The 27,658-nt window shown below is 37.8% G+C and overlaps 1 protein-coding gene across 5 annotated transcripts in view; it reads right to left on the minus strand.

The window, feature by feature from the left end:
• Positions 1-27,658, minus strand: part of LOC117332865 (sodium- and chloride-dependent GABA transporter ine-like) — a 91,105-nt gene that overhangs the window by 51,154 nt on the left and 12,293 nt on the right. For 4 of the 5 annotated variants that reach the window (XR_004533796.1, XR_004533795.1, XR_004533794.1 and 1 more), the window contains exons 1-2: positions 11,577-11,632; positions 11,422-11,487 (exon numbers count right to left, since the gene is read on the minus strand). The gene's annotated coding sequence lies outside the window, so the exon portion shown is untranslated. Of the gene's footprint in view, positions 1-11,421; positions 11,488-11,576; positions 11,633-27,658 lie in introns of those variants that run through there. The other variant, XM_033891924.1, reaches the window with a different exon arrangement.

Here is a 27,658-nt window from a genome sequence, read left to right on the forward strand (position 1 = left end):
ACAACATACATATGGTATAATGTACAACATACATATATGTATATAATATACAACATACATATGGTATAATGTACGTACAAAATACATATGGTATAATGTACAATATACATATGGTATAATGTACAATATACATATGGTATAATGTACAACATATATATGGTATAATATATATATATCATACATATGGTTTAATATATATAACATACATACATGGTATAATATATATATAACATACATATGGTATAATGTATATACATTGTATACAACATACATATGGTATAATGTATATACATACATATGGTATAATAAGAGAATAAAACAGTAGCAATTAACATTTCAAATACTGTAATTGAATTGATTTACATTGAAAATTGTATTGAACATAAACAAATTTTCAAAGTTTGTTTCAATCAAGATAATTAATGATTAATTTTTTGTAAGATTTGAAATACCTTATTTTACCTAATAAGGGCGCAGGGCGCGGGTAATTGACAGTTGGGGCGCCCTTATTAAGATTAGTTATTCTGAAGTTTTATGAAACAGACTATACCTTATAGCTGAATACCCAAGGTTTGTGGAAATGGTAAAATATTCAGTCATAAAAATATTCCAAATGAAGATATCTATTAGATCTTTAGACCAGAGAACGTGTGTTCCACAATTTATGTTCAAATGGAACTCTTTTGTGTTCTATTTATAGACACAGGTGATTTCCCAGATCATATGTCTTTTACTAGCCTTCTGTTCTGAACAAAAGTTATTTATCAACAAGAATGAAGTCTTTTACTTTATCTTCAAATAAAGATGGTAATTAAAGTTATTATTTGTATGTGTGTTTAGTTTCGGGTGCTCTTTGCACTGACATGTCATCTGTAGGAATAGACAAAATGTGGCGAAAACTTGTGATCCAGTTACTTAATTTGCTGAAGAAAATTGAACACATAAAGTAGCAAAACATTTCACATGAATTATTACTTTTGAACACCATTTTGACACTCAATCAAATATTTATTTCCTTGAAAAAAGGTAGGGGCGCCCTTATTAGGTCAAATACGGTAGTTGTTAACTATTCATTTAAGCTTTCCGAATTAATCTGTTGGTAATTTTCACATAATGATTTCATCTGTAAAACCAAACATAACATCACAAAGAACATTCCCTTTCCAGCTGCAAAATCTTGCTTTGTATTGAAGTTATATGGTATTACAACCTTGACCTGGTAAATAAAAATATTTGACCTAAAGCATTGCTATCAGTTAAAAATTTGACCTACATTGATTTGACCTTCACTATGCACTGGTTGTCGTAAACACATAAATTGTCACGATACCGAATGACATTAGCGTACTCACATAGTAATCCCATAAAAATATTTTATGTGAAACTGTATACATCCCTAGCAGACATGGTCGCAGTGCAGTCTACTATATAATTGAAAAATTATGGTAATTCATAATTATAGGTAATTACGTTTGATCAATTCGAGGTCACTAGGCTAGGAAGTGTATTTTTCAAAAGGGATGTCAACAACTAAAACAAATTTTAAATGTTTGCCTGCTTCAGCATCAATGCAAGATACTTTTTTTTTGTATCTTTTTCTCGTTTTCTTTTTTTCAGAATTTTTTCCTGATTTTTCCAGATAACTTATCAGTTAGATATAGGACCTTACATAAATGATAAAAATTCAAATCCATTAACAGGCAATAGCCAGGAGTGGTTTTTTTTTTTATGAAACATTCCGGGTATCTGTCTGGTTGTTATAAACTAGTTCACGGGTCAGTAGGGTGGTCCATAAACAATCTCAGCTTGAAGCAATATATCATTTTTATCTAGGAAATACACCCGAGTATAAAAAGTCAAAAGGTTGAAAATTTATAAAACATCAGAATACGATAAAAAAAAAAATTACTTCTCATGTGTATCTCACAGCCAAGTCGTTAGTACAATGAACTAGTAAATATGTCACCACAGATATTGGCTTCCGGAGTAAACAACTTTTTTTTTTCCAATTGGACGTCATTTGTCTGCCCCTTGGGGTAAAAATAAAGATTATAATCAACAAAAGATAGTGATGAACAGGAGACCCATCTCCTCCAAGTTTCTTTATTGGTATGGTGCATACTATATAGCGAATCATTTTCTCGAGGATATATAATTTAGCATTTTAAATATGAATTTTAGTGCATTTAATTTTAGCGATTGTCCAACCTACAATTTTTATTTTAGAGATGAAGATTTCTAGATTCATATTTTCATTAATGAGCAATAAAAGAGGAATAAAGTGCATACATTGTATATTAAAACCATAGTAAATTTAAATTGTCAATCAATAACTAATAAATGTATATTCTTTATCATAAAACAAGCATGGCTGGGTATTGTTAAAGCAAAACATGTCCCCTACCAGCCCCCGCTAGAAATATATACACTTGATATGTAGCTACTCATACTTAAGTTATATACCAGCTTTCACCAACAAACCTTGAAGGATATGACTAAGAAAAGTGCAGAAAACAGAACGGACAGACTGACGGACGGACGGACAATGAGTTCATGAGTGCAGATGTGTGTTTTGGGAGGGGGGGGGACCTACACAGTGGTTTCACTGGAAGGAGACTAATAAAAATCAGGAAAATTCAAAGAAAAAATGTGAAATTGCATGAAATAAAGAGGTAAAATGACAGAAGTTGACTTATTTTGTCACACGAGTGTATTTATCACTAAGCATAATGCCAGGAAAACAGAGTATGTTACCAAAGATATTATTTGCAGACAGCAGCAAATCAGTATAAATACATGTAAAGTTCCACATTAACTGAACAGTATCTACATTGCAGTATTGAAAACATTGTTAATATCCAAACCAATTTGCATATTTTAACCATTTTTCCACAATAATGACACAGATTTCATTTTAGATTTGTATGTTTATGAAACACCTGAAATGTAAGAAAATAAAAATTTGCCTATTACAAATTTTGTGCATTTTATTGATTCATTTTCAGTCAACCATTAAATGAAATGGGCCTTACATAATGCATTTGTGTTACAATTCGCTGAATTTCAAGTATCACTTAGTTGGCCTTTGGAGTTATAATAATATAGACCCCATTTGCTGAGACTTTGCGGGTAAAAAGGTTTAAAAAGCATGCATACACATGGTATAGTCATGTACAAATATGTATTAGAAATCAGTGATAGCATCTAACAGTAAAGTCACTCTCAGGCTGTCAACAAGAGGCCCTGTGATGGGCCTTAACAGTCACCTGAGTTTTGATTTGTACTGGTAGATGATTTTTGCTTTTAAGCTAAGATTTGACATATTCATCCATGTGACCTTAAAAGTAGGCCAAGGTCATTTATTTGAACTAACTTGATAGTCCTTCATTCATGACCCTAAACCTAAACTGCAAATGGCCATAGTACTATTACCATCAGATCAGTCCAATTGAAGAAATTGTTCCAAGATCTCACACAACATACCAAACTTTAAATATGTATATATACAAAATATTTGAAGTCATTAAATTGCGAAGGATAAATGTAAGAAAAATAAAGCAAAAACTAAGAGTTACCGAAAGTCACCTTTTCTGCAATCATAGGTGTCTCCAGGAGGACTCCACCTGAAGACACCAGAAAGGCCTTGTGGTAATCTTGGTTTTTGTTTTACTTTTTTTTTTACACATTCACAATGTTCAATTGCAATAAAATCACAAAGGGACATTACTCTGTAAGCTACAAATGAGTCGGAGATCTTATTGATATAATGCTGCAAATCAAGTTAAATGAAAACCTGTTCATATCAACTCAAGTTATCGTGTTCCCATAGGTCCAATGGCAATAACACTTCAAAGGGCCATAATGTTTTTACTACAGAAATGACCCGACTGTCGATCCTGTCTGGGATCTTATTAATATAAGGCTGCATACCAAGAAAATCTGTTCATATTTATACACAACACATGGCCCAAGCAACAAACAAAAGGCCATTGCAATGTCACCGTTAACTTTCGGCTCAGGTGACCTATGAAAGTTTTCACTATAAAGTAATAGAAACAGGATGTAAAATTTCAATGCCAATTAAATTAATTCATTTTATAAACAATACAAATTATGTGGATCTGACAAAAATTCCAAGAGTATTGAAGACAAATTTACTTTTGATGTCCAACAGCTTACTCCAAAATGTGTGAAAATACAAAATTAAGAAACTCCAATATTTTCAACAATTCATAGGCATTATATGTTCTTTTACAAAAAAAGGAAATCTGTCTGCACAAAAGAATATTGTTTTACCTGTATGAGATACGGTATTGTTCTGTCCAGAACTGGAGACTAACAATCATATATATACAGTGTCCTTATATATATACCAACAATGTAAGAGAATGCCTCTTTCTGAATTTCCTGTCCATTTAAACCACGAAACAAAAGGTAAGCTCATGACTTATTTTAATTTACTATTGGTCAACCATTCAGGAAAAAAGATTATCTATTGATAAATCTCACCGATATTCAACCAGTACATGCTAACTTTATCTGGTATGTTCTTTAAACCGATAATCTTCATTTCAAATGGGTATAGTCTCATTCTGTAGGACTTAAAAGCTGCTCTAACAAAAGGCCTGCGTGATCCCTTAAATACCATTTTTGGTGAACAATGCAGTGGGATTATGAGTCAATATTACCTGAATGTGAAGAACTGGGATGGTGCATTATATGGAACTCGAGTGTTAAATCTGGGACGATCAATCACATGATGATCGATCCCTAGAATGAGTTCATGTGTTGTAGTATAGGTGTTCGTTAGAAAATACTTGTAATACGAATATTGGAATTTGCATTACTAAGATGAAAGAGTTGATATTTTGTACGCAGTCATACTCAATCTTGGTGATCATGGAAATGGATCGAGGACTAATTCAGACTGCCTCTTATCACAAACATTAACTATGGAATAAAAAACTTGTCTTTAATTGAAAATATTACAAGGACTGTCATTTTCTAGATAAAATACATTGTATAATAATTAACTACATGAGTCCTAATCTGAAAAATTCAAATCACTATGTCATTGCGATTAGTGGCACTTAATATATGCTTCTGGCCCCAATTATCTCATTATATACTATTCCATTGCGAAAAACAATTTCAGAAATGCAGCGGAACTGGACTAACGTCAATGGCCAGGTACAGCTCAAATGGTTAGATTGTCCATCTAGAGTTTGGAGGTCCTGGGTTCGAGTCCTGGTCTGGTTTATAGCATTTTACCTCTTCTGTTATATTTGGCCCCCAAAGTAATTACCATCAGTGGTGCTATAGGGTCTCAAGTGTGTCTTCGGGGTCGAAGGTTTCGTTAAAGGAGGGAAGAATGAAGAGGACTGGGATGAACGCTATAGTGGCCAGCTAATAACTCAAATGGTTACAGCATCTGTAGAGTTTGGAGGTTCGGATCACACCGGTTTGAGTCCCGATCCAATCATCGCAATTTTCCTCTCCTGTTACAGAATACCTTTATATTGACAATACAAACTTCAACAATCGCATTTAAACCATGTTAACTTTAAATTATATATGGTCCTCAAAACAAGTTTGTGTACATAGTGTGAAGAGGCTTAAAGGTCAATATGTATTTAACCGACTTTCAGCAAAAACATTATAAAAATACCTTCAAGTCCGCAATATACAAACATGTTCTGACCTACGAATTGTTTTTTTAATACCGTCTTTCTAGTCCAAACATATTTACTTGGTGACGGAATTAAATATTGATATAAGTTCTTTAAAACTCAGAAACCATTTTACCAAATTCACCTAATTTTCAAACAAAATTGAATTTTAAACTGTGATCATAAGCCAACTTGTAACAAAACAAAAGGCCCATGGGCCTTAACAGTCACCTGAGATTTGAAATATTTCAGTTAATTTAATTGACCTTTTTTGGCCCCGCCCATTAGCCCCTAGGGGTCATTCTGAGGCTGAGGGCCAACATGTATATACCATTAAGCTGTCATCCAATGCTGATAATGTTAACCAAGTTAGAATGAATTCCAATAGAAATAAAACAAATAAAAGTCAAAAATGTGATTTCCCTATATAAACTATAGTAAAGTTTACCCCCTCTCCAGGGGCAAACTTAAGACCCAAGGGTCATGAAATTCACAATTTTGGTAAAGCACCTTAAGACCCTTCCATCTATGAAGAGTGTTTGATTCCACCATATCTGAGAGTAGAGAAGAAGATTTTTGAAGTTTTAGTCAATTTGACCCTTTTTAGCCCCGCCCCTCAGGCCCCTGGAGGGCGGGGACCATATAATTTACAATTTTGGTTGACCTTTAGCCTTACAAGCCTCCAGCCAAATTTCATTGAATTTGGTTTAGGGGTTTTGGAGAAGAAGTCGAAAATGTAAATTGTTTACGGACGCACGACGCACGATGACGGAAAAAAGGCGATTAGAAAAGGTCACTTGAGACTTTGTCTCAGGTGACCTAAAAATGTTCACTCTCCCACAAACTTAATCTATACAGATTAACTATATCTTTTTTTAAACATGTTTTTTTGTATATGGATAGATGCAGTATGCATGGATGCACAGCATGGTTTAATGTACAAACACTTGTATGATTCAGTACTATAGTGCTGAGACACAATGGCAGTGAAATCTGTGATGGCGAGAAAGGAATGTCAAAATCAAATAAAGCACAGATATAACCAGTGTTCAGTCCTTTCATCATTTCTTCATGATTCTGTTTATTCTAGTTTTATATGCCTTCATAGATATGATGAACGTATCAAAGCTTAGTTAATATACAGTAACAGTCTGTGCCACTTTACTCAAACATAAAAAATATGTACTTCGAACATCTAGACAGTTAATATATACATAACATATGTACATTCACATTGTAATGCAACACTTTTAGAATTTGCATAGAGGAAACTGAATACAATATTAGAGTAATTGTTCCAAGCATACTTGATATTGCTAAAACAAAATACATGCCTTCTACCAGCCCCACCTAAAAATGGTAACAGTGACCTTGACACTTAAATTTCTCTGGAGATATTATGGTCCGTCATCATTGTTTGAAATTTGATGTGACTAGGGACGTGGTGAGGTAGACAGACGTCATGTGACTAGGGACGAGGTGAGGTAGGCAGATGTCATGTGACTAGGGACGTGGTGAGGTAGACAGACGTCATGTGACTAGGGACGAGGTGAGGTAGGCAGATGTCATGTGACTAGGGACGAGGTGAGGTAGACAGACATCATGTGACTAGGGACGTGGTGAGGTAGACAGATGTCATGTGACTAGGGACGAGGTGAGGTGTACTGACATCATGTGACTAGGGAAATGGTGAGGTAGACAGATGTCATGTGACTAGGGACGAGGTGAGGTAGACAGTCGTCATGTGACTAGGGACGTGGTGAGGTAGACAGATGTCATGTGACTAGGGATGTGGTGAGGTAGACAGACGTCATGTGACTAGGGACGAGGTGAGGTAGACAGACGTCATGTGACTAGGGACGTGGTGAGGTAGACAGACGTCATGTGACTAGGGACGAGGTGAGGTAGGCAGATGTCATGTGACTAGGGACGAGGTGAGGTAGACAGACGTCATGTGACTAGGGACGTGGTGAGGTAGACAGACGTCATGTGACTAGGGACGAGGTGAGGTAGACAGACGTCATGTGACTAGGGACGAGGTGAGGTAGACAGACGTCATGTGACTAGGGACGTGGTGAGGTAGACTGACGTCATGTGACTAGGGACGTCAGGTGAGGAAGACAGATGTCATGTGACTAGGGACGTGGTGAGGTAGACAGACATCATGTGACTAAGGACGTGGTGAGGTAGACAGATGTCATGTGACTAGGGACGTGGTGAGGTAGACAGGCGTCATGTGACTAGGGACGAGATGAGGTGGACTGACGTCATGTGACTAGGGGCGTGGTGAGGTAGACAGACGTCATGTGACTAGGGACGTGGTGAGGTAGACAGACGTCATGTGACTAGGGACGTGGTGAGGTAGACAGACGTCATGTAACTAGGGACGTGGTGAGGTAGACAGACGTGATACAGGATATAATTTAATCTCTTAATGATCAATATTGATGTTTACTAAAGTTTTAGGAATGAAACACATACAATCATCACCTGTACCACTTTAAGGATCATATTGCTAATATAAAAGCATATATTAACATACAACTATATATACCTCATGCTAGGCAGGAATAAGACTGACATTATATAAACGAGATATAATTAAATCTCTTAATGGTAAATATTGATGTTTTGATGTTAACTTAATTGATGTAATTTAACCTGTATCACTTAAGGAATTATAATATTAAGAAAGCATATATTAACATATACAACACGAAGACACCGAGGACATGTAACGTTAACAGATATGGTCATTATCAAGAAAACATTGATCTATTGTCAACCATGAATAATTTGAAGTCCTGCTGCTTCGAAGTTTTTCTGTTAGTCCTTGAACTTCGAAACATCGAAGTTTGACTGTATAACACCTTTTACCCATATTTGTTAAGGATTGATCAAGATGATTAATTGGACTCTATCAACGTATAGACACACCTAGTTTCCATAACAACTATGGTCAATTTACTGTTAGGACATCAAGTTTTTAACCATGGTGCAATAATATTTATGTCGACCATACAGAGTTTCAAATTTTCTGTTCATTTGATGTTCAATGACAAACAACATTTTCAGAATCAACAATGATTGAATTAGATCTGAGCAAACTTGATAGCACACTCTGTCCAAGGTACCTGCTGGCAAAATATAAGGCCAACTCTGGGTCTTCTGGAACGTGGAAAGAAAATTCTGAAAGTCTTTAACACATTTGACCCCTGTGACCTTGAATATACATCAAGTTCATTTATTTGTGGAAACATTAATGTGCTCTTCCCATGCATCTACTGGGCAAATATCAGTACTTTAGCTGCTGATAGTTTTCTAGAAGAAGTTAAAAGTTGAGGAATGGACTAGAGACGATAAGGATGCCCACTCCTGCACCATACCATAATCTCACTTGCACGTCATGTCATGTGAGCTATAACAACAAAATAAGGTTGCTGATAATTAATTCAGGTGATTTTATTAAAATGGTGAGTTTCATTCTCAAATGATTTTGTCCCTTATGACCCTAAAAGAGTGAATGTAGGTCTGAAGGTTATTTATCTAAGAAAACTTTATAGAACTCAATCCCAGGCCAAACAATCATGCAGAAAACAAAGTTGATCCATGAATAACAATATTGTAGCTGCCAAACACAGTTAATAAGAATGTCACAAGCTGATAAAACAAGAGCATAATCAGGAAATTGCACAGTGAACATTCTCTGGAATATCAAGATAATTTTGTTAAACTGACATTTATTATTTTCTATCAGATTTTTTTTTTTTTTTTAATTCCTAGAAAATGTCTTAATCACTACATACCCTTTGATTACTATAGCAACAAGATATTTTTGTTAGCTGTTTGATTTAAACCTTCCATTTGTAATGTTAAGTGGAATGATTTTTAGCTTTAAATACCAATACCAGTTACCAGACACTAATGTTTCTAGTGCAATATAATAACACACAACATTATCGTCATGTTAAGTTCATGACCTTGTGCCTAGCAGACTGTGAAATCCTAAATTAAAGCCATGCTGCCCAAACAACAAGAGGTCAAATGGGCCAAAATCACTCATCTGCTTCTAATGAAATTTTGAACTAATTCTTTGAAATATCAACACACTCGGGTGTGTACTTTCTCAGTAATGACCAAAGTATGTTGATGTTAGCAAAAATTATAATGATTTGTAGAGGTTGAATAATTGGTGCAAGCCTATTAAGTCTAGCACAGAAATTATATACATATATATATCCTTCCCACCATATATACCTGGAATAGTTTGTATTTTAAGGCTTCAGAATAATGCATTAGCTATATGTGTAAACACTCCCTTGTTGATAAAGAGAGTCCAGAATTTGTTGCTGTAATGATGCAATGCTAGATATTATGTGAAAAGGTATGCTTGTCACCCAAACAACAAGAGGTCAAATGGGCCAACATCACTCACCTGCTTCTAATGAAATTTTGAAATAATTCTAGGAAATTTATGCAGATACTAAATTGATTACCACTACATCCTGGATATTCAAATACCAGAGCTAGTAGGCTAGGTTTTTTCCATTGATATAGATTTTGTAGCCTTAAATTTATTTAAGGAATGACATTTATTTTTTCAACATTCATGAGGTCATATTGGCTTCTGGACATATAACAATTGCAAAACAAGTTATACCCCACCCCCCACCCCCACCCCCACCCCTTTTTTGTTAATACATTGTGTTAAAATAGTCTATAGAGTAACTGGATGTTTGCTGATTACAGACTGTTCAACAATAACTGTCATTATAATTTTAGTTAATCAGGAATACATGTACATGCATATATAATTCATCATGTATAGTAATAACGACAGTATATAATATACAAACAAGTAACCTATCAAATTTTTGAGGCAATCTGCCCCTTTACCAAGACACAACTGACAAGTAAATTACAAACGATCACATATAGACATAGAACATGGAACAGTTACACAAGTTCATTAGATAAGCAATGAATAATATCATTATGTGTTTTAAATGATCCTCTTGGTCGATAATTAATTCACTGAAGCCTATAGTAATAAATAAGAAATAAATTGTCAAATAAATAATATATATATAGTAATATTATATATAAATTATATATATATATACAATTATATGGACCCGATGGACATGTACATGCAGCTGTCACAATAAACACTATATATACACACACAAATATCTCCTTAATGTTCCCCATGTATGACGACTGAGGTTTTAATCTGCAATTGAGGTTTTAATCTGCGGTTGACTAGTTCTGACACATCTATTGTGTAAATGTTAAGTTACCTATCAATCTTTAAGTGGTCAAATGTCCAGCTAGCCTTGTTAAAAAAAATCCTTAAAAGGACACTTTTAACAGTCATTGCATAGTGCTAAATTTATACTCAAGTTTATAAATATATAGTGATAAGATTTTTCGTTTTTTATTTTAGCCTAAAATCTCAATATATTTGGTTATTAGATGTAATTCTTATCGGAAAATAATCAAATATCAGATGATTCCAGCAATATTTACATATTTCATCATGTAGGCCAGGCTGCCGTCTTTTGGTTTTTTTTAGGTTAATTGCCCAGTGTCAAATACAGTGTGATCATTGAATACATATGTAGATCCTTCTTAACTAAAACATTCCTACTACAATATAGCTATTCTTAACCATTTAAAAAAATTTAACTATTCATATGTCATTCATAACAAAAAATCTTCTTTAAAATTTAAAATATCGTAGCAATCTTACCTTAGAATATCCCTTTGCTCGTTTTCCACCAAAACAACTTGACTTATTGTTCCCTTGTGAGTCTACCTGAAAATATTCAGAAAAACCCATGAGAATTCAAGCATGAAAGTGTCATTTACATCTTTCGGGCTTCTTCAAAGCCGTTTCGTATTTACCATGTAGTTCTTTTGTAATTCATTGAAGATCTATACCAGCTTGTTTGTTCTATATTGTAAACCTACACTCGAAGAGAGCTTGTTCACTTGTATATATACACATTCGGGAATCCCCTCAACAAATATAACGCACACACTTACAATATTGATTACCATTAAGGTTGCTCACTCATACAATTTCCCTATTGAATTTTTAAAGGTCCTCACTCCAAGGATTTGCCTTCATTTAAATTGCAAGACTATTTTGTGTTTGTAACACATGTCTCACTCTCTTCCATTCATTAAAATTGTAGGAGGACTATTTTATCTTTGTTAAAGCATTGGTTTTTAATTTTTCTCTTGAGGTCTATAAAATATCAACACACTCGGGTGTGTACTTTCTCAGTAATGACCAGAGTATGTTGATGTTAGCAAAAATTATAATGATTTGTAGAGGTTGAATAATGGGTGCAAGCCTATTAAGTCTAGCACGGAAATTATATACATATATATATCCTTCCCACCATATATACAAATGTACCTGGAATAGTTTGTAATTTAAGGCTTCAGAATAATGCTTTAGCTATATGTGTAAACACTCCTTTGTTGATAAAGAGAGTCCAGAATTTCTTACTGTAATGATGCAATGCTAGATATTACCTGAAAAGATATGCTTGTCACCTGTCGACCACATGGGTTTTCCCCAGGTACTCTGGTTTCCTCCTACAGTAAAACTACTCACGCACTTCCACCTGGGCCGTTACAAGCGTGATTAATATAAGTTGATGTTACTTGTTTCCCAATTATTGTAAAGTAAGTAAAGTTTACATTTTACATCAAATTATTATTTCAAAATTTCAATTAGTCAACCAGAAAAAATGCCTAAAGTATGTTAAATGAAATACATGTATGTCATATATTAGTTTGTCAAAACAAGGCCTCTTTTAGGACTGGCCACCTTAACTTAAGTTCTTTTTGTTAAGAATTGCCAAGCTAAATTCTAATACTAGATTATCTGCCCCTTGTTTGAAACTCTAGAATCAGACATATCCTAGGGACAATCATAAAGGTCAATTTTATTTATAATTTTAATGTTATATAGAGACAGGGGTCCAGTCTAGATCTCTTTTATAAAGACTTAAAATGTTTAATGTAATCTCACTTGGTGAAGGAAATTAACAAAATAATCTTGGTTTTTATTGGCTACATACGATAACAATGATGTCATAGTTGTCTTCTTAATGCTAGCTTGTAGACGACTTCAATGTTTCAATTGCAAATGTTTGAGACAACCTGGAGTCGTCAAATATGTTGCTATTCACCACATTTTAAAAACAGGGCAACTCTTCTTGCATGTTCAGAGAATCCACTTTTGCAATGTTGATCAGAAAGTGAGAATCTCTAATGAATACTGCAATAAGATTTGTTTGAGACTTCAGGAGTGTTTAAGATGATCTGTAATAGCAAAGAAAATGTCTATAGTCATGTAATTCTGATATCAATTACTTCAATTTACATGCACTATTCAAGATGGCTGTTGGTGGCCATCTTCTTTCGAAAGTGCCAAACTTGAAGCTGTGACAACTATATAACCTTTGAGCTGAGATCATGGGTAACAAATCAAGTCAATCTGATAGCAATACTATCAAAGAACAAGAGATCCAGGAGGGATCTTATAGCGCCCACCATTGAATGATCTATATCAGTCAAATTAAAGACTGAGATCTTTTATCCTCTTTTCCCTTCTTTAACTCTTCCTTCAAAACATTTAATAACTTTATATAACAATTTATAGCAGGAAAAAACTTGCAATTGTCAAAATCCAAGATGGCCATACTCTTTGTCATTCATTTAGTTCTTTCAATCAGACTTACATGCACAACTAGAGACCAAAGGGAATCTCAAATTTGAGAAATAGCGATAACAACCTTCAATTGTCAAAATCCAAGATGGCCACCTGTTAGCCATGTTTCTTTCTGATCGGTACTGAAAATCCATATGCACAACTGGGAACCATGGGGAGCCCTCAAATGAAATTTGAGAAAGATCCATTCAGTACTTTCTGAGAAATATAGCAATAACAATCTTCAATTGTCAAAATCCAAGATGGCTGCCTGTCGGCCATGTTGTTTTCCGATCAGTCCCAAAATGCAATATGCATAACAAGGGACCAATGGAAACTTACATATGAAATTTGAGAACAAGAGATCCCAGAGGGATCTTGGCACCCACCATTGAATTATCTTTATAGGTTCCATGCCAGATTGATCTTTTCTCTACTTTTCCCTTCCTCTAAGTCTTACTAATCTGTGTAAATTCAGAAACATCCCTCTAGTACTTTTCAAACAAGGGGAACCAATATATAAAATTTAAGATTTAGCGATAATGGCTGTCTGTCGGCCATGTTGTTTTCGGATTGGTCCCAAAATGCAATACCAGGGACCAAGGGAAACCTACATATGAAATGTGAGAAAGATCCCTTCAGTACCTTCTGTAAAATAGCGATAACAAACTTCAATTGTCAAAATACAAGATGGCGGCCTGTCGGCCATGTTGTTTTCTGACTGGTCTCAAAATCCAATATGCATAACTAGGGACAGAGGGCAACCTACAAATGAAATTTCAGAAAGATCCTTTCAGCAATTTCTGAGAAATAGCGATAACAAACTTCAATTGTCAAAATCCAAGATGGCTGCCTGTTGGCCATGTTGTTTTCCGATCGGTCCCAAAATGCAATATGCATAATAAGAAACCAAGAGGAACTACATATGAAATTTGAGAAAGATCCCTTCAGTATTTTCTGAGAAATAGCGACAACAAACCTCAATTGTCAAAATCCAAGATGGCTGCCTGTCGGCCATACAGTTTTCCGATTGGTCTCAAAATGCAATATGCATAACTAAGCACAGAGGGGAACCTACATATGAAATTTGAGAAAGATCCCTTCAGCACTTTCTGAGAAATAGGGATAACAAATTTCAATTGTCAAAATCCAAGATGGCTGCCTGTTGGCCATGTTGTTTTCCGATTGGTCTCAAAATGCAATATGCATAACTAGGCACCAAGAGGAACCTACATATGAAATTTGAGAAAGATCCCTTCAGTACTTTCTGAGAAATAGCGATAACAAACTTCAATTTTCAAAATCCAAGATGGCTGCCTATCGGCCATGTTGTTTTCCGATTGGTCTGAAAATGCAATATGCATAGGCACCAAGAGGAACCTAAATGTGAAATTTGAGAAAGATCCCTTCAGTGCTTTCTTAGAAATAGCGATAACAAACTTCAATTGTCAAAATCCAAGATGGCTGCCTGTCGGCCAGGTTGTTTTTCGATTGGTCTCAAAATGCAATATGCATAACTAGGAACCAAGGGGAACCTATATATGAAATTTGAGAAAGATCCCTTCAGCACTTTCTGAGAAATAGCGATAACAAGAATTGTTCACGGACGAAGGGACGGACGGACGGACCACGGACCACGGACGCAGGGCGATTTGAATAGCCCACCATCTGATGGTGGTGGGCTAAAAATCCCTACAGAACATTCTGAGAAATAATGATAAAAACAGTCTTTACATGCTATTTCTGAAGAAGACCTTTGGTGGCCATTTTGTTTCCAAATTAGGCAAAGATAATTAAATGAAATACATAGCATTAGGGCTGTGGCAGAGAAATATCAATTGCGTGTACATCTGATTCAGGTTTAAAATGAAAACGCCTGTAAACGCTGTTAATGTTTACTAGGTTACTGACCCTTGAATCAATGAATGTTTAAATAACCTTTTATGTGGCGATGGTCAATGGTTATTCAAAGTTGTTTAAAGGACATTTACCTTTATCTACTGAAGTTCAGCCTTACAGAAAAACAGCAGGTGAAAATAAAAGTGAAATCTAAACACATCATATTCCTTTTAGTTATCGCTGGCCATTCATCAAGGTGATCTATACATGTATAAAATTTCTTAGGGATAGCTTTAGAAATGTAAGTTAATTGTACCAGAAGTACTATCATGCTGCCAAGATCAATTAAAAACCAAGTTTTTTGTAGTAAAACATGTATGTTCATGTAAGAATGGGACTGCCAGCAAATAAAGGAATAATTTAAGGTCCAAAATAGAAGAAGCCATATCACAACAACCAAGGCTGAACAATGGTGAGAAATAACTAACATTGTACTGCAGTATCATGAATGTACCAAAATGTACCAGTTACTCTTTTGTGAAGTAATGAATCATTAAGGAGCTTTCACTACAACTAATGGCAATGTCAACAGCTATATGGTCATGTAAGGACGACCTACTCAGTAGTGTGTGTGCGAGACGCATGTGTGTGTACATGTGTGCATGTGTGTTTTGGGAGGCTGTGGTATGTTGTGATTGTCTCTTTGTGATAGCATGGAACTTATGCTGACTTTATAGTGCTATCTCACTGAAGTATACTGCCAAAGGCCGGACACCAAACCTTTGAGTTACATCATAATGGCAATGGACAGACCAGTTGTCCTACTCCCAAAATGCTGAGTGTTAAAAAGGAGATTTTTAGAGACTCTGTTATGTCTTGACCACGAATACAAAACCTCCGTCACAGGGGCGAAATGCTCAACTAAACGACAAACGGGAGGCAGTGTTATGTTAGACATTAGAAGAAGAATGTCGCTTCTAACGATCATGCAATGTGGGCAGCAGGTACATTTCTCACACCCCCACCTGCAGGTTGCTCCTGATTACTCAATACTGATACAACAGACTCTATATTTTGATAATTTAAACAAATTTATAGTTAATTTGTATTTCAAATCCCCGGTCATAAAGAGCACAGTTTTAAAATATGTAGGATTCAGGGTACAAGTCAATCAATCTCCCTACAGATATTGCGAAAAAAAAAAAAAATGTCAAAACACAAGTTTGTCTCTCAGGAAAAATACATCAGTTGCCTAGATTCTGTGGAGGATGGTATGACCATGTATGTAATAGGTAGTTCTTGCTTTTTAAATTCCTTAAAGATCTGTAACACCCTGTCAAAGTAAACAAAAAAATACCTTTGAACAAATACGTACAGTTCAGTCTGTCCTTTTGGAGAATATGACTTTCAATAGGATACATGCTGTTAGAACCTTCAGATATCTTACATCTGAAATATTTTGTTTGGTTTTCAATTACAGATCTTTTCATATAGTAGCTGGGCATGATGGTACAGAAGCATTATGAATCAACACTTAAAAAATGGTTGTACACAGAAAGTGACCGACTTTCTGCCCGACTTTTAAATAGTGGCTGATATCATGTGACACCGATATCATGTGACAATCATATTTATATGTAAACATAAACAAAATAAATATTCAATGTAACAAGCTGTTATATCTTCTATCATCATCATTTGTGTGCTAAGTTACACCCACCAGATCTAGAAGAGACCTTCATACTTCTAGCCATGTTAAGTGCAACCATTTGGAGATTTTTTTTTATGTCCTATTAACAGCCAGGGTCATCTAAGGACGCTCCAGGTTTTGGAGGTGGAGGAAAGCCGGAGTACCCGGAGAAAAACCACCGGCCTACGGTCAGTACCAGGCATCTGCCCCACATGGGTTTGAACTCACGACCACGAGGCGGAGGGCTAGTAATAAAGTGTTGGTACACCTTAAGACCTTAACCACTCGGCCATGGTGGCCCCACATTCGGAGAGTTAAAGGTAAACTTATTGGACAGCTACATTTGTACATCTAATATTTTGAACATCCTTACAGTCTGGACAATGACCAACATTACATCTTGGACAACTTTACCAAACATTATATGTGACCTTGACACATTTGCCCGTAAGTTTCTAACCTTAATCAACATTAGTCTGTCAATATCAAATCTATTTTACACAACAAGCATTATAATTTATCAAAATATGTAATCTTTATTTATCAAAAAACGTAATCTTTATTCGTTTCACAACACCTGCAAAACAAGTTATATCAGATTTTATATCAATCACGCTTGTTAGCCTGGATGGAATCGTGTGAGCGGTCTAAATATCACGAGAGGAAACCAGAGTACCCAGAGAAAACCCATGTTGTCGGGCAGGTGACCACCATACCTTTTCAACTAGTCAAAACATGGAAACAAACCCTAGCTATCTAAATAAAAGGCAAGCATGTAACCACTCTGCCACCCAATCACCCAATGATATTATTATCATTGTTATGCAGATGAGTTGACGATTGGTCCCTGGCTTATTTAATTATACATGCAGCCATTGTTATCTACAGGTGCATGTGAGACGGTTAGACATGCGACAGTGACGACACCTACAGGTGTCTGTGTGGAGATTTCTATGAATTATTTTGTACGCTTGAGAAAACCAAACCAGAACAATGTAATGTCCCAAACTTGTACCAGCATGTCCTACAGATTTTTCTTGTGGCCCCAAATCAATGGTTTGTATTTAATAGGGGAGGACTGTGTTTTAAGCTGGAGATAATCGGTACTAAACATGTAGGGGACACTCAGTGTATGTGGGCCACCCTACGTTTTTACTATCATATGTACCGAAAAGCGAAGAACATTTCTCCTGACCACACATCAAAAGCTCCATGTGGGCCACCTACATTTTTACTATATGTACCGAAAAACGAAGAACATCTCTCTTGACTACACATCAAAAGCTCTCTGTCATCAATATGCTTCACTCAACAGACTTTATAATTCAAGCAAAGACCGTGTCATCAAAAGACATTATCAACTCTGAAGACAAATCAAGATAATTTAAGACAGTGTATGTGAAGATGATGTTATCAATTTCAATATCCAACTCTATCGGCTGAAAACGAAAATCACATGCCATCATCAAATTTTCTCCTTACGAAATAGATATAACTTTGTGACACTTTATGATCCAAACAAGTCAGAATAAGGCACTGTCATCAATTCCCCAAATTGTCAGATAAGTCAGAGAAAGATACTGTCATCAATAAAAGTTGGAACAAGAGGCCAAGAGGGCCAGTATCGCTCACCTGGTTTATTTGAGCAAACATAAAAATAATGTTCATGTTATATTTGTCAATGTCTAACAATGCTACATTGTATATGTATGATTATGGGGTGAAGATCTCAACTGCTTCAAAGATATAACCTGTTTAAAGAAACCTAAAGCCCCTTGGTGGTTGGGAAAGACCCCTGGGCTTATTTTTTTACATCAGGATTGTGTTCATCTCTTGTTCTTAATTGTTTCAAAAATGCAATAAGTCCTTTATAGTTATATAGTCAAATTGATCCCCTTTGCCCCACCCTTGAGGCCCCTGGGGGGGATCAGCCCATCATTTGTATAAATTTAAATCCCAGCCACCTAGAGATGTTACCACTAAAATATAAATATCAAACATTGCTCAGGTCAAGAAAAGAAGTCGTTAATATCAATATTGCCAAAAGAACCACTTTTGGCCCCGCCCCTCAGGCCCCTGGGGGGTCAGCCCCATCATATGTATAAATTTGAATCCCAGCCACCTAGGGATGCTACTGCTGAAATATCAATGTCATACATTGCTTAGGTCCAGTGAAGAAGTCATTAATATCAATATTGCCAAATGGACCCCTTTGGCCCGCCCCTCGGACCCCTGGGTGGGGGGTCAGCTGTCAGTCATTTAGTTTTCTGAATCATGCTCAAAATCAAAATTAATGAGCACAATTCAGAACCAAGGAAACCTTATTACATATAAAGTTTGAGCAAAATCCTTCTAGTACTTCTGAAGTAATAGTGATCACAGGGATTGTTTATGTATGGACCACCATTGTAACAGCCCACCATATAAAATCCTCCAATTCTTCTAAAGAAATAGCAATAACAAATACTGTCTTCAACAGACGGTCCATTATGTCACAGACCAATGACTAAAGGATAATGGACGAAGAGTGATGTCTGATAATGTTAGACTGAAATTCAAAATAGTCCACAAAAAAAGAGCAGCATAAGATATGTAGCTTTAAAGTATCAGTTTGTCTACAGGAGGTTTATAAATCTAATTAACTTACTTGCGAACATACACAATCCTCCATGAACATTCCAAGAAGTATAAATGCAGCAGACATCACAGTATCAGATATTCAGATACGGTTTGTCATGTTATACAGCAGTGGATTTCAGAATGAATTTTGAGTCTTAAATAATTCCATATTGTTACAATATTAATATTCAGCTACATCACATAGCAGCTTATGGACAATGAATGTGTCTTTAACCTTATCCTTTATTGAATTTGCAGATTGAAATGTAGGTCAGGTTTGGCATCACCAACAGGTATATCCACATCCTCTACAGGCGTATCATGGGAGGAGGGGGGGAGGGGCAGATATGGGTTTATTGAGGGGGAGGGGGGCACATAGGTGTATTATGGAAGGCATATATGGTTTAGTTTGGTTTATTTTGTTTAACGTCCAATTAACAGCCAGGGTCATTTAAGGATGTGCCTTTGTTTTGTAGGTGGAGGAAAGCCGGAGAAAAAACATCGACCTCTGGTCAGTACCAGGCAACTGCCCCTCGGGGGTTTCGAACTTGCTACCCAGAGGTGGAGGGCTAGTGATAAAGTGTTGGAAGGGTATTATGGGAGAGCAGATAGGGGTTTTATTAGAGGGCAGATAGATGTATTACGGGAAGGCATATAGGTGTATTATGGGAAGATAGATAAGAGTATTACAGGAGGGCAGGAAGGAGTATTACAGAAGGGCAGGTAGGAGTATTACAGGAGGGCAGATAGGAGTATTAAAGGAGGGCAGATAGGTGTCTTATGGGAGGGCAGATAGGAGTATTATGGGAGGGCAGATAGGAGTATTATGGGAGGTCAGATATGAGTATTACAGGAGGGCAGGTAGGATTATTACAGGACGGCAGATAGGGGTTTTATTAGAGGGCAGATAGATGTATTACGGGAGGGCATATAGGTGTATTATGGGAAGATAGATAAGAGTATTACAGGAGGGCAGGAAGGAGTATTACAGGACGGCAGGTAGGAGTATTACAGGAGGGCAGATAGATGTATTATGGGAGGGCATAGATATGAGTATTACAGGAGGGCAGGTAGGAGTATTACAGGAGGGCAGGTAGGAGTATTATGGGAAGTCAGATAGGAGTATTACAGGAGGGCAGATAGATGTATTACAGGAGGGCAGATAGATGTATTACGGGAAGGCAGATAGATGTATTACAGAAGGGCAGATAGGGGTGTTTTAGGAGGGCAGATGGATGTATTACAGGAGGGCAGATGGATGTATTACAGGAGGGCAGATAGATGTATTACAGGAGGACAGATGGATGTATTACAGAAGGGCAGATAGGAGTATTACAGGAGGGCAGATAGATGTATTACGAGATGGCAGATAGATGTATTACGAGAGGGCAGATAGGTGTATTATGGGCAAACATGCAGATACATGTATTACGGGAGGGCAGATGGATGTACCGTATAGCGGGAAATTTTAGCGGGGCTTTAATTTGGTGTTTTGGCGGGTCCGTATATAGATCGCCAACACCGTCAATTAAAAAGACGCGAACATTTCAATTTCGCCAATAGTTTCTGTTCCGACTGCCATTTACCTTTGATAACTTCCGAGAGTAACGACTGGTGCGTAACGTTGTTTGTTGCCAGGCAACTATCGACCAAAATGCCGATATGTACATACTAATAGCTAGTGAACAACTACTCACGATAATTGTATAGCAATACAAGTGTGACACTTTACCTGTAGACTCATTGTTAAACTTACCTGTACATATACACATAATACAGATAGATTACAACTGCAATATCACATGGTTGATTAATTATATATAAATTCTCTTTGTCTGTTGCTTGTACACATACTCATATGTATGTGTTCGTCTGAAATTTTTTGGTAATAGTTTCCGGTTTCGAGACAGAGGATCGATAATACACAACACACTTAATCAACATGGATAGGATGTATGGACATAACATAATTATCTATATATACCAGTAGGTAATGTATATGCTCAACGCCAAATTAAAACCCTAGATTTAAGGGAAATCGCTAAATTCTAACCCGCCAAAATTTAACTTTCAGTTTTCATCACCAAATCGCCAAATTTTATGACCGCTAAAATTTCCCGCTATACGGTATTACAGGAGGGCAGATAGATGTATTAGGGGAGGGCAGATAGGTGTATTACTGGAGAGCATGTAGATGTATTAAGGGAGGGCAGATAGATGTATTATGGGAGGGCAGATATGTATAGTATGGGAGGGCAGATAGGTATAGTATGGGAGGCCAGATATGTATAGTATGGCAGGCCAGATAGGTATAGTATGGGAGGCCAGATAGGTATAGTATGGGAGGCTAGATAGGTATAGTATATGAGGCCAGATAGGTATAGTATGGGAGGTCAGATATGTATAGTATGGGAGGCCAGATATGTATAGTATCAGAGGCCAGATAGGTATAGTATGGGAGGCTAGATAGGTATAGTATATGAGGCCAGATAGGTATAGTATGGGAGGTCAGATATAGGTATAGTATGGGAGGCCAGATAGGTTTAGTATGGGAGGCCAGATAGGTATAGTATGGGAGGCCAGATAGGTATAGTATGGGAGGCCAGATAGGTATAGTATATGAGGCCAGATATGTATAGTATGGGAGGCCAGATAGGTATAGTATGGGAGGTCAGATATGTATAGTATGGGAGGCCAGATAGGTATAGTATGGGAGGCCAGATATGTATAGTATCGGAGGCCAGATATGTATAGTATCGGAGGCCAGATAGGTATAGTATGGGAGGCCAGATATGTATAGTATGGGAGGCCAGATAGGTATAGTATGGGAGGCCAGATAGGTATAGTATGGGAGGCCAGATAGGTATATTATGGGAGGCCAGATAGGTTTAGTATGGGAGGCCAGATATGTATAGTATCGGAGGCCAGATATGTATAGTATCGGAGGCCAGATAGGTATAGTATGGGAGGCCAGACAGGTATATTATGGGAGGCCAGATAGGTATAGTATGGGAGGCTAGATAGGTATAGTATGGGAGGCCAGATAGGTATAGTATGGGAGGCCAGATAGGTATAGTATGGGAGGCCAAATATGTATAGTATGAGAGGCCAGATAGGTATAGTATGGGAGGCCAGATATGTAAAGTATGGGAGGCCAGATAGGTATAGTATGGGAGGCCAGATAGGTATAGTATGGAAGGGCAGGTAGGTATAGTATGGGAGGCCAGATAGGTATAGTATGGGAGGCCAGATAGGTATAGTATGGGAGGCTAGATAGGTATAGTATGGGAGGCCAGATAGGTATAGTATGGGAGGCCAGATAGGTATAGTATTGGAGGCTAGATATGTATAGTATGGGAGGCCAGATAGGTATAGTATGAGAGGCCAGATAGGTATAGTATGAGAGGCTAGATAGGTATAGTATGGGAGGCCAGATAGGTATAGTATGGGAGGCCAGATAGGTATAGTATGGGAGACCAGATAGGTATAGTATGGGAGGCCAGATAGATATAGTATGGGAGGCCAGATAGGTATAGTATTGGAGGCCAGATAGGTATAGTATTGGAGGCCAGATAGGTATAGTATTGGAGGCTAGATAGGTATAGTATGGGAGGCCAGATAGGTATAGTATGGGAGGCCAGATAGGTATAGTATGGGAGGCCAGATAGGTATAGTATGGGAGGCCAGATAGGTATAGTATGGGAGGCCAGATAGGTATAGTATTGGAGGCCAGATAGGTATAGTATTGGAGGCTAGATAGGTATAGTATGGGAGGCCAAATAGGTATAGTATGGGAGGCCAGATAGGTATAGTATGGGAGGCCAGATAGGTATAGTATTGGAGGCTAAATAGGTATAGTATGAGAGGCCAGATAGGTGTAGTATGGGAGGCCAGATAGGTGTAGTATGGGAGGCCAGATAGGTATAGTATGAGAGGCCAGATAGGTGTAGTATGGGAGGCCAGATATGTATAGTATGGGAGGCCAGATAGGTGTAGTATGGGAGGCCAGATAGGTATAGTATGGAAGGCCAGATAGGTATAGTATGGGAGGCCAGATATGTATAGTATGGGAGGCCAGATAGGTATAGTATCGGAGGCTAGATAGGTTGGGGCATATAGGTACAGTGTGTGTTATCATACCAGTTGATATTTGAAGGGGATAGATGAATCTGCATATTACAAAGAGCAGATAGAAAAGTAATTTTTATAAGACATGTATGGGATGTGGAAGGATAAGATCATAGTAGTTTTAGGTCACCTGAGAAGTCTCAGTTGACCTATTACGATGGCCTTTTGTTCGGCGGCATCCGTTGTAAACAATTTACATTTTCAACTTCTTCTCAATTACCAACAGGCCCAGAGACCTGAAATTAGGTCTTTAGCATGCTGGGATGAAGGGCTACCAAGTTTGTTCAAATGAATGACCTTGACCTTCATTCAAGGTCACAGGGGTCAAATATGCTAAAATCTTTAAATGACTTCTTCTTGATAACCAAAAGGCCCACAGACACAATTTTAAGTACATTTTGTATGTAGTATACCGGGATGAAGGGCTACCAAGTTTGTTCAAATGGATGACCTTGGCCTTCATTCAAGATAACAGGGGCCAAATGTGCTAAAATATATCAAAACTCAGGTGACTGTTAAGGCACATCGGCCTCTTGTATGGATGTAGATATGCATTTTATCTATTTTATAGGGGCTAAGCAGGTATTCCATTCATTCATTGAATGGTTAAGATTGTTCTTTTATTTGAGGTTAATATTTGAAGGAGGTAAACAATTAAGCAAGTATTCTATGAATAATATGGGAGGAAGATGTATAGCTGGAGACACAGTATTTTTAGGGAGTACATAGGTATTTTGAGGTGGCAGAAATATGTTGTACGAGAGAAACAGGTACAATATACAACAAAAATGTACATGTTATGGTTGAAGTAAACTATATAGCCAAAGATTTTATCAAGTTAGACACAGCAGGTATTTTATGATGACACACATATAATGATTTATGTGTGTTCATCTCAATAGGGACTTTACATTAAGTTAAATCTGTATCACATGGGCAATATACTTGACAGTGAATGAGAATGACTTGATCAGTAAATGAAAAGTACTTGAGAAATGACATTTACAATGTGTGTGTACTTTAAAGTCACTGTGATTCATAATACAATGAAGGCCAGCTGAACTGCCAATGTAGAATACATTATATGATCAAGAACGAAAATATCATTTTCCTGTCATCAAAATACAGTACCTGTACTGCTATGAAGAATTATGTCAACTTTTCTAGCTTTTATCACATTAGAATTTCCAACAGTCACATAAACATGATATAGTAAAGAGTAAACGTCACCTTACTAGAGATGTTGGGGTATATCTACCTTAGTCTGAGTGGTAGGTTGGGGGATATCTACCTTAGTCTGAGTGGTAGGTTGGGGATATCGCCCTTAGTCTGAGTGGTAGGTTGGGGGATATTTCCCTTAGTCTGAGTGGTAGGTTGGGGGATATTTCCCTTAGTCTGAGTGGTAGGTTGGGGGATATTTCCCTTAGTCTGAGTGGTAGGTTGGGGGATATATCCCTTAGTCTGAGTGGTAGGTTGGGTGATATATCCCTTAGTCTGAGTGGTAGGTTGGGGGATATTTCCCTTAGTCTGAGTGGTAGGTTGGGTGATATATCCCTTAGTCTGAGTGGTAGGTTGGGGGATATCTCCCTTAGTCTGAGTGGTAGGCTGGGGATATCTCCCTTAGTCTGAGTGGTAGGTTGGGGGATATCTTCATTTAGTCTGAGTGGTAGGTTGGGTGATATATCCCTTAGTCTGAGTGGTAGGTTGGGGGATATTTCCCTTAGTCTGAGTGGTAGGTTGGGGGATATTTCCCTTAGTCTGAGTGGTAGGTTGGGGGATATTTCCCTTAGTCTGAGTGGTAGGTTGGGGGATATATCCCTTAGTCTGAGTGGTAGGTTGGGTGATATATCCCTTAGTCTGAGTGGTAGGTTGGGGGATATTTCCCTTAGTCTGAGTGGTAGGTTGGGTGATATATCCCTTAGTCTGAGTGGTAGGTTGGGGGATATCTCCCTTAGTCTGAGTGGTAGGCTGGGGATATCTCCCTTAGTCTGAGTGGTAGGTTGGGGGATATCTTCATTTAGTCTGAGTGGTAGGTTGGGTGATATATCCCTTAGTCTGAGTGGTAGGTTGGGGGATATTTCCCTTAGTCTGAGTGGTAGGTTGGGTGATATCTCCCTTAGTCTGAGTGGTAGGTTGGGGGATATTTCCCTTAGTCTGAGTGGTAGGTTGGGGGATATTTCCCTTAGTCTGAGTGGTAGGTTGGGGGATATTTCCCTTAGTCTGAGTAGTAGGTTGGGTGATATATCCCTTAGTCTGAGTGGTAGGTTGGGGATATCTCCCTTACTCTGAGTGGTAGGTTGGGGGATATTTCCCTTAGTCTGAGTGGTAGGTTGGGTGATATATCCCTTAGTCTGAGTGGTAGGCTGGGTGATATATCCCTTAGTCTGAGTGGTAGGTTGGGGATATCTCCCTTAGTCTGAGTGGTAGGCTGGGGATATCTCCCTTAGTATGAGTGGTAGGTTGGGGGATATCTCCCTTAGTCTGAGTGGTAGGTTGGGGGATATCTCCCTTACTCTGAGTGATAGTTGGGGGATATCTCCATTAGTCTGAGTGGTAGGTTGGGGGATATTTCCCTTAGTCTGAGTGGTAGGTTGGGGGATATCTCCATTAGTCTGAGTGGTAGGTTGGGGGATATCTCCATTAGTCTGAGTGGTAGGTTGGGGGATATCTCCCTTAGTCTGAGTGGTAGGCTGGGGATATCTCCCTTAGTATGAGTGGTAGGTTGGGGATATCTCCCTTAGTCTGAGTGGTAGGTTGGAGGATATCTCCCTTACTCTGATTGGTAGTTGGGGGATATCTCCATTAGTCTGAGTGGTAGGTTGGGGGATATTTCCCTTAGTCTGAGTGGTAGGTTGGGGGATATCTCCCTTACTCTGAGTGGTAGGTTGGGGGATATCTCCCTTAGTCTGAGTGGTAGGTTGGGTGATATATCCCTTAGTCTGAGTGGTAGGCTGGGTGATATATCCCTTAGTCTGAGTGGTAGGTTGGGTGATATCTTCCTTTAGTCTGAGTGGTAGGTTGGGGGATATCTCCCTTAGTCTGAGTGGTAGGTTGGGTGATATCTCCCTTAGTCTGAGTGGTAGGTTGGGTGATATCTCCCTTAGTCTGAGTGGTAGGTTGGGGGATATCTCCCTTAGTCTGAGTGGTAGGTTGGGGGATATCTCCCTTAGTCTGAGTGGTAGGTTGGGGGATATCTCCATTAGTCTGAGTGGTAGGTTGGGGGATATCTCCCTTAGTCTGAGTGGTAGGCTGGGGATATCTCCCTTAGTCTGAGTGGTAGGTTGGGGGATATCTCCCTTAGTCTGAGTGGTAGGTTGGGGGATATCTCCCTTACTCTGAGTGGTAGTTGGGGGATATCTCCATTAGTCTGAGTGGTAGGTTGGGGGATATCTCCCTTACTCTAAGTGGTAGGCTGGGGATATTTCCATTAGTCTGAGTGGTAGGATGTCTAAACAAAACACAAGAGTATCATATAGTGTGGCCAGGATACTTGTCATTCAATACTCTTTCCTACTACAGATTTAATGTATTGATAACTTGTCCATGTGTTAGCTACAGAAGACTGACAGGTTTCATTGAATTTGGTGGTAGTTATAGACAGGTGGTAGTCATAGACAGGTGGTAGTTAGAGTCAGGTGGTAGTTATAGACAGGTGGTAGTTATAGACAGGTGGTAGTTATAGACAGGTGGTAGTCATAGACAGGTGGTAGTCATAGACAGGTGGTAGTTATAGACAGGTGGTAGTCATAGACAGGTGTTAGTTATAGACAGGTGGTAGTTATACATAGGTGGTAGATATAGACAAGTGGTAGTTATAGTCAGGTGGTAGTCATAGACAGGTGGTAGTTATAGTCAGGTGGTAGTTATAGACAGGTGGTAGTTATAGACAGGTGGTAGTTATAGACAGGTGGTAGTTAGAGTCATGTGGTAGTTATAGACAGGTGGTAGTCATAGACAGGTGGTAGTTATAGTCAGGTGGTAGTT

Source organism: Pecten maximus, chromosome 8 (genome assembly GCF_902652985.1).
Source record: "Pecten maximus chromosome 8, xPecMax1.1, whole genome shotgun sequence".
In the NCBI taxonomy this organism is placed as follows: domain Eukaryota; kingdom Metazoa; phylum Mollusca; class Bivalvia; order Pectinida; family Pectinidae; genus Pecten; species Pecten maximus.